This window comes from Pleurodeles waltl, chromosome 2_2 (genome assembly GCF_031143425.1).
Source record: "Pleurodeles waltl isolate 20211129_DDA chromosome 2_2, aPleWal1.hap1.20221129, whole genome shotgun sequence".
NCBI lineage: Eukaryota > Metazoa > Chordata > Amphibia > Caudata > Salamandridae > Pleurodeles > Pleurodeles waltl.
The window spans coordinates 33,126,699-33,140,675 of NC_090439.1; positions in this window are offsets into that span (position 1 = coordinate 33,126,699).

A 13,977-nucleotide genomic window follows, 5' to 3' on the forward strand; every position below is an offset into this window, starting at 1 on the left:
GGCAGGAAATTCGTAGCTCCTCCCAGATTCCAGAACTTTCTGCCACAGAAATGTGAGGAACATGTGTTTTTTTAGCCAAATTTTGAGGTTTGCAAAGGATTCTGGGTAACAGAACCTGGTCCGAGCCCCGCAAGTCACCCCATCTTGGATTCCCCTAGGTCTCTAGTTTTCAGAAATGCACAGGTTTGGTGGGTTTCCCTAGGTGCCGGCTGAGCTAGAGGCCAAAATCTACAGGTAGGCACTTCGCAAAAAACACCTCTGTTTTCTTCCAAAATTTTTGATGTGTCCACGTTGCGCTTTGGGTTGTTTCCTGTCGCGGGCGCTAGGCCTACCCACACAAGTGAGGTATAATTTTTATCGGGAGACTTGGGGGAACGCTGGGTGGAAGGAAATTTGTGGCTCCTCTCAGATTCCAGAACTTTCTGCCACAGAAATGTGAGGAACATGTGTTTTTTTAGCCAAATTTTGAGGTTTGCAAAGGATTCTGGGTAACAGAACCTGGTCCGAGCCCCGCAAGTCACCCCTCCTTGGATTCCCCTAGGTCTCTAGTTTTCAGAAATGCACAGGTTTGGTAGGTTTCCCTAGGTGCCGGCTGAGCTAGAGGCCAAAATCTACAGGTAGGAACTTCGCAAAAAACACCTCTGTTTTCTTCGAAAATTTTGGATGTGTCGACGTTGCGCTTTGGGGCGTTTCCTGTCGCGGGCGCTAGGCCTACCCACACAAGTGAGGTATCATTTTTATCGGGAGACTTGGGGGAACGCTGGGTGGCAGGAAATTCGTAGCTCCTCCCAGATTCCAGAACTTTCTGCCACAGAAATGTGAGGAACATGTGTTTTTTTAGCCAAATTTTGAGGTTTGCAAAGGATTCTGGGTAACAGAACCTGGTCCGAGCCCCGCAAGTCACCCCATCTTGGATTCCCCTAGGTCTCTAGTTTTCAGAAATGCACAGGTTTGGTAGGTTTCCCTAGGTGCCGGCTGAGCTAGAGGCCAAAATCTACAGGTAGGCACTTCGCAAAAAACACCTCTGTTTTCTTCCAAAATTTTTGATGTGTCCACGTTGCGCTTTGGGGTGTTTCCTGTTGCGGGCGCTAGGCCTACCCACACAAGTGAGGTATCATTTTTATCGGGAGACTTGGGGGAACGCTGGGTGGAAGGAAATTTGTGGCTCCTCTCAGATTCCAGAACTTTCTGCCACAGAAATGTGAGGAACATGTGTTTTTTTAGCCAAATTTTGAGGTTTGCAAAGGATTCTGGGTAACAGAACCTGGTCCGAGCCCCGCAAGTCACCCCTCCTTGGATTCCCCTAGGTCTCTAGTTTTCAGAAATGCACAGGTTTGGGAGGTTTCCCTAGGTGCCGGCTGAGCTAGAGGCCAAAATCTACAGGTAGGCACTTCGCAAAAAACACCTCTGTTTTCTTCCAAAATTTTGGATGTGTCCACGTTGCGCTTTGGGGTGTTTTCTGTTGCGGGCGCTAGGCCTACCCACACAAGTGAGGTATCATTTTTATTGGGAGACTTGGGGGAACGCTGGGTGGCAGGAAATTCGTAGCTCCTCCCAGATTCCAGAACTTTCTGCCACAGAAATGGGGGGAACATGTGTTTTTTTAGCCAAATTTTGAGGTTTGCAAAGGATTCTGGGTAACAGAACCTGGTCCGAGCCCCGCAAGTCACCCCATCTTGGATTCCCCTAGGTCTCTAGTTTTCAGAAATGCACAGGTTTGGTAGGTTTCCCTAGGTTCCGGCTGAGCTAGAGGCCAAAATCTACAGGTAGGCACTTTGCAAAAAACACCTCTGTTTTCTTCCAAAATTTTTGATGTGTCCACGTTGCGCTTTGGGGTGTTTCCTGTCGCGGGCGCTAGGCCTACCCACACAAGTGAGGTATCATTTTTATCGGGAGACTTGGGGGAATGCTGGGTGGAAGGAAATTTGTGGCTCCTCTCAGATTCCAGAACTTTCTGCCACAGAAATGTGAGGAACATGTGTTTTTTTAGCCAAATTTTGAGGTTTGCAAAGGATTCTGGGTAACAGAACCTGGTCCGAGCCCCGCAAGTCACCCCTCCTTGGATTCCCCTAGGTCTCTAGTTTTCAGAAATGCACAGGTTTGGGAGGTTTCCCTAGGTGCTGGCTGAGCTAGAGGCCAAAATCTACAGGTAGGCACTTCGCAAAAAACACCTCTGTTTTCTTCCAAAATTTTGGATGTGTCCACGTTGCGCTTTGGGGTGTTTCCTGTTGCGGGCGCTAGGCCTACCCACACAAGTGAGGTATCATTTTTATTGGGAGACTTGGGGGAACGCTGGGTGGCAGGAAATTCGTAGCTCCTCCCAGATTCCAGAACTTTCTGCCACAGAAATGTGAGGAACATGTGTTTTTTTAGCCAAATTTTGAGGTTTGCAAAGGATTCTGGGTAACAGAACCTGGTCCGAGCCCCGCAAGTCACCCCATCTTGGATTCCCCTAGGTCTCTAGTTTTCAGAAATGCACAGGTTTGGTGGGTTTCCCTAGGTGCCGGCTGAGCTAGAGGCCAAAATCTACAGGTAGGCACTTCGCAAAAAACACCTCTGTTTTCTTCCAAAATTTTTGATGTGTCCACGTTGCGCTTTGGGTTGTTTCCTGTCGCGGGCGCTAGGCCTACCCACACAAGTGAGGTATAATTTTTATCGGGAGACTTGGGGGAACGCTGGGTGGAAGGAAATTTGTGGCTCCTCTCAGATTCCAGAACTTTCTGCCACAGAAATGTGAGGAACATGTGTTTTTTTAGCCAAATTTTGAGGTTTGCAAAGGATTCTGGGTAACAGAACCTGGTCCGAGCCCCGCAAGTCACCCCTCCTTGGATTCCCCTAGGTCTCTAGTTTTCAGAAATGCACAGGTTTGGTAGGTTTCCCTAGGTGCCGGCTGAGCTAGAGGCCAAAATCTACAGGTAGGAACTTCGCAAAAAACACCTCTGTTTTCTTCGAAAATTTTGGATGTGTCGACGTTGCGCTTTGGGGCGTTTCCTGTCGCGGGCGCTAGGCCTACCCACACAAGTGAGGTATCATTTTTATCGGGAGACTTGGGGGAACGCTGGGTGGCAGGAAATTCGTAGCTCCTCCCAGATTCCAGAACTTTCTGCCACAGAAATGTGAGGAACATGTGTTTTTTTAGCCAAATTTTGAGGTTTGCAAAGGATTCTGGGTAACAGAACCTGGTCCGAGCCCCGCAAGTCACCCCATCTTGGATTCCCCTAGGTCTCTAGTTTTCAGAAATGCACAGGTTTGGTAGGTTTCCCTAGGTGCCGGCTGAGCTAGAGGCCAAAATCTACAGGTAGGCACTTCGCAAAAAACACCTCTGTTTTCTTCCAAAATTTTTGATGTGTCCACGTTGCGCTTTGGGGTGTTTCCTGTTGCGGGCGCTAGGCCTACCCACACAAGTGAGGTATCATTTTTATCGGGAGACTTGGGGGAACGCTGGGTGGAAGGAAATTTGTGGCTCCTCTCAGATTCCAGAACTTTCTGCCACAGAAATGTGAGGAACATGTGTTTTTTTAGCCAAATTTTGAGGTTTGCAAAGGATTCTGGGTAACAGAACCTGGTCCGAGCCCCGCAAGTCACCCCTCCTTGGATTCCCCTAGGTCTCTAGTTTTCAGAAATGCACAGGTTTGGGAGGTTTCCCTAGGTGCCGGCTGAGCTAGAGGCCAAAATCTACAGGTAGGCACTTCGCAAAAAACACCTCTGTTTTCTTCCAAAATTTTGGATGTGTCCACGTTGCGCTTTGGGGTGTTTCCTGTTGCGGGCGCTAGGCCTACCCACACAAGTGAGGTATCATTTTTATTGGGAGACTTGGGGGAACGCTGGGTGGCAGGAAATTCGTAGCTCCTCCCAGATTCCAGAACTTTCTGCCACAGAAATGGGGGGAACATGTGTTTTTTTAGCCAAATTTTGAGGTTTGCAAAGGATTCTGGGTAACAGAACCTGGTCCGAGCCCCGCAAGTCACCCCATCTTGGATTCCCCTAGGTCTCTAGTTTTCAGAAATGCACAGGTTTGGTAGGTTTCCCTAGGTTCCGGCTGAGCTAGAGGCCAAAATCTACAGGTAGGCACTTTGCAAAAAACACCTCTGTTTTCTTCCAAAATTTTTGATGTGTCCACGTTGCGCTTTGGGGTGTTTCCTGTTGCGGGCGCTAGGCCTACCCACACAAGTGAGGTATCATTTTTATTGGGAGACTTGGGGGAACGCTGGGTGGCAGGAAATTCGTAGCTCCTCCCAGATTCCAGAACTTTCTGCCACAGAAATCTGAGGAACATGTGTTTTTTTAGCCAAATTTTGAGGTTTGCAAAGGATTCTGGGTAACAGAACCTGGTCCGAGCCCCGCAAGTCACCCCATCTTGGATTCCCCTAGGTCTCTAGTTTTCAGAAATGCACAGGTTTGGTGGGTTTCCCTAGGTGCCGGCTGAGCTAGAGGCCAAAATCTACAGGTAGGCACTTCGCAAAAAACACCTTTGTTTTCTTCCAAAATTTTTGATGTGTCCACGTTGCGCTTTGGGTTGTTTCCTGTCGCGGGCGCTAGGCCTACCCACACAAGTGAGGTATAATTTTTATCGGGAGACTTGGGGGAACGCTGGGTGGAAGGAAATTTGTGGCTCCTCTCAGATTCCAGAACTTTCTGCCACAGAAATGTGAGGAACATGTGTTTTTTTAGCCAAATTTTGAGGTTTGCAAAGGATTCTGGGTAACAGAACCTGGTCCGAGCCCCGCAAGTCACCCCTCCTTGGATTCCCCTAGGTCTCTAGTTTTCAGAAATGCACAGGTTTGGGAGGTTTCCCTAGGTGCCGGCTGAGCTAGAGGCCAAAATCTACAGGTAGGCACTTCGCAAAAAACACCTCTGTTTTCTTCCAAAATTTTGGATGTGTCCACGTTGCGCTTTGGGGTGTTTCCTGTTGCGGGCGCTAGGCCTACCCACACAAGTGAGGTATCATTTTTATTGGGAGACTTGGGGGAACGCTGGGTGGCAGGAAATTCGTAGCTCCTCCCAGATTCCAGAACTTTCTGCCACAGAAATGGGGGGAACATGTGTTTTTTTAGCCAAATTTTGAGGTTTGCAAAGGATTCTGGGTAACAGAACCTGGTCCGAGCCCCGCAAGTCACCCCATCTTGGATTCCCCTAGGTCTCTAGTTTTCAGAAATGCACAGGTTTGGTAGGTTTCCCTAGGTTCCGGCTGAGCTAGAGGCCAAAATCTACAGGTAGGCACTTTGCAAAAAACACCTCTGTTTTCTTCCAAAATTTTTGATGTGTCCACGTTGCGCTTTGGGGTGTTTCCTGTCGCGGGCGCTAGGCCTACCCACACAAGTGAGGTATCATTTTTATCGGGAGACTTGGGGGAATGCTGGGTGGAAGGAAATTTGTGGCTCCTCTCAGATTCCAGAACTTTCTGCCACAGAAATGTGAGGAACATGTGTTTTTTTAGCCAAATTTTGAGGTTTGCAAAGGATTCTGGGTAACAGAACCTGGTCCGAGCCCCGCAAGTCACCCCTCCTTGGATTCCCCTAGGTCTCTAGTTTTCAGAAATGCACAGGTTTGGGAGGTTTCCCTAGGTGCTGGCTGAGCTAGAGGCCAAAATCTACAGGTAGGCACTTCGCAAAAAACACCTCTGTTTTCTTCCAAAATTTTGGATGTGTCCACGTTGTGCTTTGGGGTGTTTCCTGTTGCGGGCGCTAGGCCTACCCACACAAGTGAGGTATCATTTTTATTGGGAGACTTGGGGGAACGCTGGGTGGCAGGAAATTCGTAGCTCCTCCCAGATTCCAGAACTTTCTGCCACAGAAATGTGAGGAACATGTGTTTTTTTAGCCAAATTTTGAGGTTTGCAAAGGATTCTGGGTAACAGAACCTGGTCCGAGCCCCGCAAGTCACCCCTCCTTGGATCCCCCTAGGTCTCTAGTTTTCAGAAATGCACAGGTTTGGTGGGTTTCCCTAGGTGCCGGCTGAGCTAGAGGCCAAAATCTACAGGTAGGAACTTCGCAAAAAACACCTCTGTTTTCTTCGAAAATTTTGGATGTGTCGACGTTGCGCTTTGGGGCGTTTCCTGTCGCGGGCGCTAGGCCTACCCACACAAGTGAGGTATCATTTTTATCGGGAGACTTGGGGGAACGCTGGGTGGCAGGAAATTCGTAGCTCCTCCCAGATTCCAGAACTTTCTGCCACAGAAATGTGAGGAACATGTGTTTTTTTAGCCAAATTTTGAGGTTTGCAAAGGATTCTGGGTAACAGAACCTGGTCCGAGCCCCGCAAGTCACCCCATCTTGGATTCCCCTAGGTCTCTAGTTTTCAGAAATGCACAGGTTTGGTAGGTTTCCCTAGGTGCCGGCTGAGCTAGAGGCCAAAATCTACAGGTAGGCACTTCGCAAAAAACACCTCTGTTTTCTTCCAAAATTTTTGATGTGTCCACGTTGCGCTTTGGGGTGTTTCCTGTTGCGGGCGCTAGGCCTACCCACACAAGTGAGGTATCATTTTTATCGGGAGACTTGGGGGAACGCTGGGTGGAAGGAAATTTGTGGCTCCTCTCAGATTCCAGAACTTTCTGCCACAGAAATGTGAGGAACATGTGTTTTTTTAGCCAAATTTTGAGGTTTGCAAAGGATTCTGGGTAACAGAACCTGGTCCGAGCCCCGCAAGTCACCCCTCCTTGGATTCCCCTAGGTCTCTAGTTTTCAGAAATGCACAGGTTTGGGAGGTTTCGCTAGGTGCCGGCTGAGCTAGAGGCCAAAATCTACAGGTAGGCACTTCGCAAAAAACACCTCTGTTTTCTTCCAAAATAGTTGATGTGTCCACGTTGCGCTTTGGGGTGTTTCCTGTTGCGGGCGCTAGGCCTACCCACACAAGTGAGGTATCATTTTTATTGGGAGACTTGGGGGAACGCTGGGTGGCAGGAAATTCGTAGCTCCTCCCAGATTCCAGAACTTTCTGCCACAGAAATGGGGGGAACATGTGTTTTTTTAGCCAAATTTTGAGGTTTGCAAAGGATTCTGGGTAACAGAACCTGGTCCGAGCCCCGCAAGTCACCCCATCTTGGATTCCCCTAGGTCTCTAGTTTTCAGAAATGCACAGGTTTGGTAGGTTTCCCTAGGTGCCGGCTGAGCTAGAGGCCAAAATCTACAGGTAGGCACTTCGCAAAAAACACCTCTGTTTTCTTCCAAAATTTTTGATGTGTCCACGTTGCGCTTTGGGGTGTTTCCTGTTGCGGGCGCTAGGCCTACCCACACAAGTGAGGTATCATTTTTATCGGGAGACTTGGGGGAACGCTGGGTGGAAGGAAATTTGTGGCTCCTCTCAGATTCCAGAACTTTCTGCCACAGAAATGTGAGGAACATGTGTTTTTTTAGCCAAATTTTGAGGTTTGCAAAGGATTCTGGGTAACAGAACCTGGTCCGAGCCCCGCAAGTCACCCCTCCTTGGATTCCCCTAGGTCTCTAGTTTTCAGAAATGCACAGGTTTGGGAGGTTTCCCTAGGTGCCGGCTGAGCTAGAGGCCAAAATCTACAGGTAGGCACTTCGCAAAAAACACCTCTGTTTTCTTCCAAAATTTTGGATGTGTCCACGTTGCGCTTTGGGGTGTTTCCTGTTGCGGGCGCTAGGCCTACCCACACAAGTGAGGTATCATTTTTATTGGGAGACTTGGGGGAACGCTGGGTGGCAGGAAATTCGTAGCTCCTCCCAGATTCCAGAACTTTCTGCCACAGAAATGTGAGGAACATGTGTTTTTTAGCCACATTTTGAGGTTTGCAAAGGATTCTGGGTAACAGAACCTGGTCCGAGCCCTGCAAGTCACTCCATCTTGGATTCTCCTAGGTCTCTAGTTTTCAGAAATGCACAGGTTTGGTAGGTTTCCTGAGGTGCCGGCTGAGCTAGAGGCCAAAATCTACAGGTAGGCACTTCGCAATAAACACCTCTGTTTTCTTCCAAAATTTTTGATGTGTCCACGTTGCGCTTTGGGGTGTTTCCTGTCGCGGGCGCTAGGCCTACCCACACAAGTGAGGTATCATTTTTATCGGGAGACTTGGGGGAACGCTGGGTGGCAGGAAATTCGTAGCTCCTCCCAGATTCCAGAACTTTCTGCCACAGAAATGTGAGGAACATGTGTTTTTTTAGCCAAATTTTGAGGTTTGCAAAGGATTCTGGGTAACAGAACCTGGTCCGAGCCCCGCAAGTCACCCCTCCTTGGATTCCCCTAGGTCTCTAGTTTTCAGAAATGCACAGGTTTGGTAGGTTTCCCTAGGTGCCGGCTGAGCTAGAGGCCAAAATCTACAGGTAGGCACTTCGCAAAAAACACCTCTGTTTTCTTCCAAAATTTTTGATGTGTCCACGTTGCGCTTTGGGGTGTTTCCTGTCGCGGGCGCTAGGCCTACCCACACAAGTGAGGTATCATTTTTATCGGGAGACTTGGGGGAACGCTGGGTGGAAGGAAATTTGTGGCTCCTCTCAGATTTCAGAACTTTCTGCCACAGAAATGTGAGGAACATGTGTTTTTTTAGCCACATTTTGAGGTTTGCAAAGGATTCTGGGTAACAGAACCTGGTCCGAGCCCCGCAAGTCACCCCATCTTGGATTCCCCTAGGTCTCTAGTTTTCAGAAATGCACAGGTTTGGTAGGTTTCCCTAGGTTCCTGCTGAGCTAGAGGCCAAAATCTACAGGTAGGCACTTTGCAAAAAACACCTCTGTTTTCTTCCAAAATTTTTGATGTGTCCACGTTGCGCTTTGGGGTGTTTCCTGTCGCGGGCGCTAGGCCTACCCACACAAGTGAGGTATCATTTTTATCGGGAGACTTGGGGGAATGCTGGGTGGAAGGAAATTTGTGGCTCCTCTCAGATTCCAGAACTTTCTGCCACAGAAATGTGAGGAACATGTGTTTTTTTAGCCAAATTTTGAGGTTTGCAAAGGATTCTGGGTAACAGAACCTGGTCCGAGCCCCGCAAGTCACCCCTCCTTGGATTCCCCTAGGTCTCTAGTTTTCAGAAATGCACAGGTTTGGGAGGTTTCCCTAGGTGCTGGCTGAGCTAGAGGCCAAAATCTACAGGTAGGCACTTCGCAAAAAACACCTCTGTTTTCTTCCAAAATTTTGGATGTGTCCACGTTGCGCTTTGGGGTGTTTCCTGTTGCGGGCGCTAGGCCTACCCACACAAGTGAGGTATCATTTTTATTGGGAGACTTGGGGGAACGCTGGGTGGCAGGAAATTCGTAGCTCCTCCCAGATTCCAGAACTTTCTGCCACAGAAATGTGAGGAACATGTGTTTTTTTAGCCAAATTTTGAGGTTTGCAAAGGATTCTGGGTAACAGAACCTGGTCCGAGCCCCGCAAGTCACCCCATCTTGGATTCCCCTAGGTCTCTAGTTTTCAGAAATGCACAGGTTTGGTGGGTTTCCCTAGGTGCCGGCTGAGCTAGAGGCCAAAATCTACAGGTAGGCACTTCGCAAAAAACACCTCTGTATTCTTCCAAAATTTTTGATGTGTCCACGTTGCGCTTTGGGTTGTTTCCTGTCGCGGGCGCTAGGCCTACCCACACAAGTGAGGTATAATTTTTATCGGGAGACTTGGGGGAACGCTGGGTGGAAGGAAATTTGTGGCTCCTCTCAGATTCCAGAACTTTCTGCCACAGAAATGTGAGGAACATGTGTTTTTTTAGCCCAATTTTGAGGTTTGCAAAGGATTCTGGGTAACAGAACCTGGTCCGAGCCCCGCAAGTCACCCCTCCTTGGATTCCCCTAGGTCTCTAGTTTTCAGAAATGCACAGGTTTGGTAGGTTTCCCTAGGTGCCGGCTGAGCTAGAGGCCAAAATCTACAGGTAGGAACTTCGCAAAAAACACCTCTGTTTTCTTCGAAAATTTTGGATGTGTCGACGTTGCGCTTTGGGGCGTTTCCTGTCGCGGGCGCTAGGCCTACCCACACAAGTGAGGTATCATTTTTATCGGGAGACTTGGGGGAACGCTGGGTGGCAGGAAATTCGTAGCTCCTCCCAGATTCCAGAACTTTCTGCCACAGAAATGTGAGGAACATGTGTTTTTTTAGCCAAATTTTGAGGTTTGCAAAGGATTCTGGGTAACAGAACCTGGTCCGAGCCCCGCAAGTCACCCCATCTTGGATTCCCCTAGGTCTCTAGTTTTCAGAAATGCACAGGTTTGGTAGGTTTCCCTAGGTGCCGGCTGAGCTAGAGGCCAAAATCTACAGGTAGGCACTTATCAAAAATTTTGGAAGAAAACAGAGGTGTTTTTTGCGGTGTCCACGTTGCGCTTTGGGGTGTTTCCTGTTGCGGGCGCTAGGCCTACCCACACAAGTGAGGTATCATTTTTATCGGGAGACTTGGGGGAACGCTGGGTGGAAGGAAATTTGTGGCTCCTCTCAGATTCCAGAACTTTCTGCCACAGAAATGTGAGGAACATGTGTTTTTTTAGCCAAATTTTGAGGTTTGCAAAGGATTCTGGGTAACAGAACCTGGTCCGAGCCCCGCAAGTCACCCCTCCTTGGATTCCCCTAGGTCTCTAGTTTTCAGAAATGCACAGGTTTGGGAGGTTTCCCTAGGTGCCGGCTGAGCTAGAGGCCAAAATCTACAGGTAGGCACTTCGCAAAAAACACCTCTGTTTTCTTCCAAAATTTTGGATGTGTCCACGTTGCGCTTTGGGGTGTTTCCTGTTGCGGGCGCTAGGCCTACCCACACAAGTGAGGTATCATTTTTATTGGGAGACTTGGGGGAACGCTGGGTTGCAGGAAATTCGTAGCTCCTCCCAGATTCCAGAACTTTCTGCCACAGAAATGGGGGGAACATGTGTTTTTTTAGCCAAATTTTGAGGTTTGCAAAGGATTCTGGGTAACAGAACCTGGTCCGAGCCCCGCAAGTCACCCCATCTTGGATTCCCCTAGGTCTCTAGTTTTCAGAAATGCACAGGTTTGGTAGGTTTCCCTAGGTTCCGGCTGAGCTAGAGGCCAAAATCTACAGGTAGGCACTTTGCAAAAAACACCTCTGTTTTCTTCCAAAATTTTTGATGTGTCCACGTTGCGCTTTGGGGTGTTTCCTGTCGCGGGCGCTAGGCCTACCCACACAAGTGAGGTATCATTTTTATCGGGAGACTTGGGGGAATGCTGGGTGGAAGGAAATTTGTGGCTCCTCTCAGATTCCAGAACTTTCTGCCACAGAAATGTGAGGAACATGTGTTTTTTTAGCCAAATTTTGAGGTTTGCAAAGGATTCTGGGTAACAGAACCTGGTCCGAGCCCCGCAAGTCACCCCTCCTTGGATTCCCCTAGGTCTCTAGTTTTCAGAAATGCACAGGTTTGGGAGGTTTCCCTAGGTGCTGGCTGAGCTAGAGGCCAAAATCTACAGGTAGGCACTTCGCAAAAAACACCTCTGTTTTCTTCCAAAATTTTGGATGTGTCCACGTTGCGCTTTGGGGTGTTTCCTGTTGCGGGCGCTAGGCCTACCCACACAAGTGAGGTATCATTTTTATTGGGAGACTTGGGGGAACGCTGGGTGGCAGGAAATTCGTAGCTCCTCCCAGATTCCAGAACTTTCTGCCACAGAAATGTGAGGAACGTGTTTTTTTAGCCAAATTTTGAGGTTTGCAAAGGATTCTGGGTAACAGAACCTGGTCCGAGCCCCGCAAGTCACCCCATCTTGGATTCCCCTAGGTCTCTAGTTTTCAGAAATGCACAGGTTTGGTGGGTTTCCCTAGGTGCCGGCTGAGCTAGAGGCCAAAATCTACAGGTAGGCACTTCGCAAAAAACACCTCTGTTTTCTTCCAAAATTTTTGATGTGTCCACGTTGCGCTTTGGGTTGTTTCCTGTCGCGGGCGCTAGGCCTACCCACACAAGTGAGGTATAATTTTTATCGGGAGACTTGGGGGAACGCTGGGTGGAAGGAAATTTGTGGCTCCTCTCAGATTCCAGAACTTTCTGCCACAGAAATGTGAGGAACATGTGTTTTTTTAGCCAAATTTTGAGGTTTGCAAAGGATTCTGGGTAACAGAACCTGGTCCGAGCCCCGCAAGTCACCCCTCCTTGGATTCCCCTAGGTCTCTAGTTTTCAGAAATGCACAGGTTTGGGAGGTTTCCCTAGGTGCCGGCTGAGCTAGAGGCCAAAATCTACAGGTAGGCACTTCGCAAAAAACACCTCTGTTTTCTTCCAAAATTTTGGATGTGTCCACGTTGCGCTTTGGGGTGTTTCCTGTTGCGGGCGCTAGGCCTACCCACACAAGTGAGGTATCATTTTTATTGGGAGACTTGGGGGAACGCTGGGTGGCAGGAAATTCGTAGCTCCTCCCAGATTCCAGAACTTTCTGCCACAGAAATGGGGGGAACATGTGTTTTTTTAGCCAAATTTTGAGGTTTGCAAAGGATTCTGGGTAACAGAACCTGGTCCGAGCCCCGCAAGTCACCCCATCTTGGATTCCCCTAGGTCTCTAGTTTTCAGAAATGCACAGGTTTGGTAGGTTTCCCTAGGTTCCGGCTGAGCTAGAGGCCAAAATCTAGAGGTAGGCACTTTGCAAAAAACACCTCTGTTTTCTTCCAAAATTTTTGATGTGTCCACGTTGCGGTTTGGGGTGTTTCCTGTCGCGGGCGCTAGGCCTACCCACACAAGTGAGGTATCATTTTTATCGGGAGACTTGGGGGAATGCTGGGTGGAAGGAAATTTGTGGCTCCTCTCAGATTCCAGAACTTTCTGCCACAGAAATGTGAGGAACATGTGTTTTTTTAGCCAAATTTTGAGGTTTGCAAAGGATTCTGGGTAACAGAACCTGGTCCGAGCCCCGCAAGTCACCCCTCCTTGGATTCCCCTAGGTCTCTAGTTTTCAGAAATGCACAGGTTTGGGAGGTTTCCCTAGGTGCTGGCTGAGCTAGAGGCCAAAATCTACAGGTAGGCACTTCGCAAAAAACACCTCTGTTTTCTTCCAAAATTTTGGATGTGTCCACGTTGCGCTTTGGGGTGTTTCCTGTTGCGGGCGCTAGGCCTACCCACACAAGTGAGGTATCATTTTTATTGGGAGACTTGGGGGAACGCTGGGTGGCAGGAAATTCGTAGCTCCTCCCAGATTCCAGAACTTTCTGCCACAGAAATGTGAGGAACATGTGTTTTTTTAGCCAAATTTTGAGGTTTGCAAAGGATTCTGGGTAACAGAACCTGGTCCGAGCCCCGCAAGTCACCCCATCTTGGATTCCCCTAGTTCTCTAGTTTTCAGAAATGCACAGGTTTGGTGGGTTTCCCTAGGTGCCGGCTGAGCTAGAGGCCAAAATCTACAGGTAGGCACTTCGCAAAAAACACCTCTGTTTTCTTCCAAAATTTTTGATGTGTCCACGTTGCGCTTTGGGTTGTTTCCTGTCGCGGGCGCTAGGCCTACCCACACAAGTGAGGTATCATTTTTATCGGGAGACTTGGGGGAACGCTGGGTGGAAGGAAATTTGTGGCTCCTCTCAGATTCCAGAACTTTCTGCCACAGAAATGTGAGGAACATGTGTTTTTTTAGCCAAATTTTGAGGTTTGCAAAGGATTCTGGGTAACAGAACCTGGTCCGAGCCCCGCAAGTCACCCCATCTTGGATTCCCCTAGGTCTCTAGTTTTCAGAAATGCACAGGTTTGGTAGGTTTCCCTAGGTGCCGGCTGAGCTAGAGGCCAAAATCTACAGGTAGGCACTTCGCAAAAAACACCTCTGTTTTCTTCCAAAATTTTTGATGTGTCCACGTTGCGCTTTGGGGTGTTTCCTGTTGCGGGCGCTAGGCCTACCCACACAAGTGAGGTATCATTTTTATCGGGAGACTTGGGGGAACGCTGGGTGGAAGGAAATTTGTGGCTCCTCTCAGATTCCAGAACTTTCTGCCACAGAAATGTGAGGAACATGTGTTTTTTTAGCCAAATTTTGAGGTTTGCAAAGGATTCTGGGTAACACAACCTGGTCCGAGCCCCGCAAGTCACCCCTCCTTGGATTCCCCTAGGTCTCTAGTTTTCAGAAATGCACAGGTTTGGGAG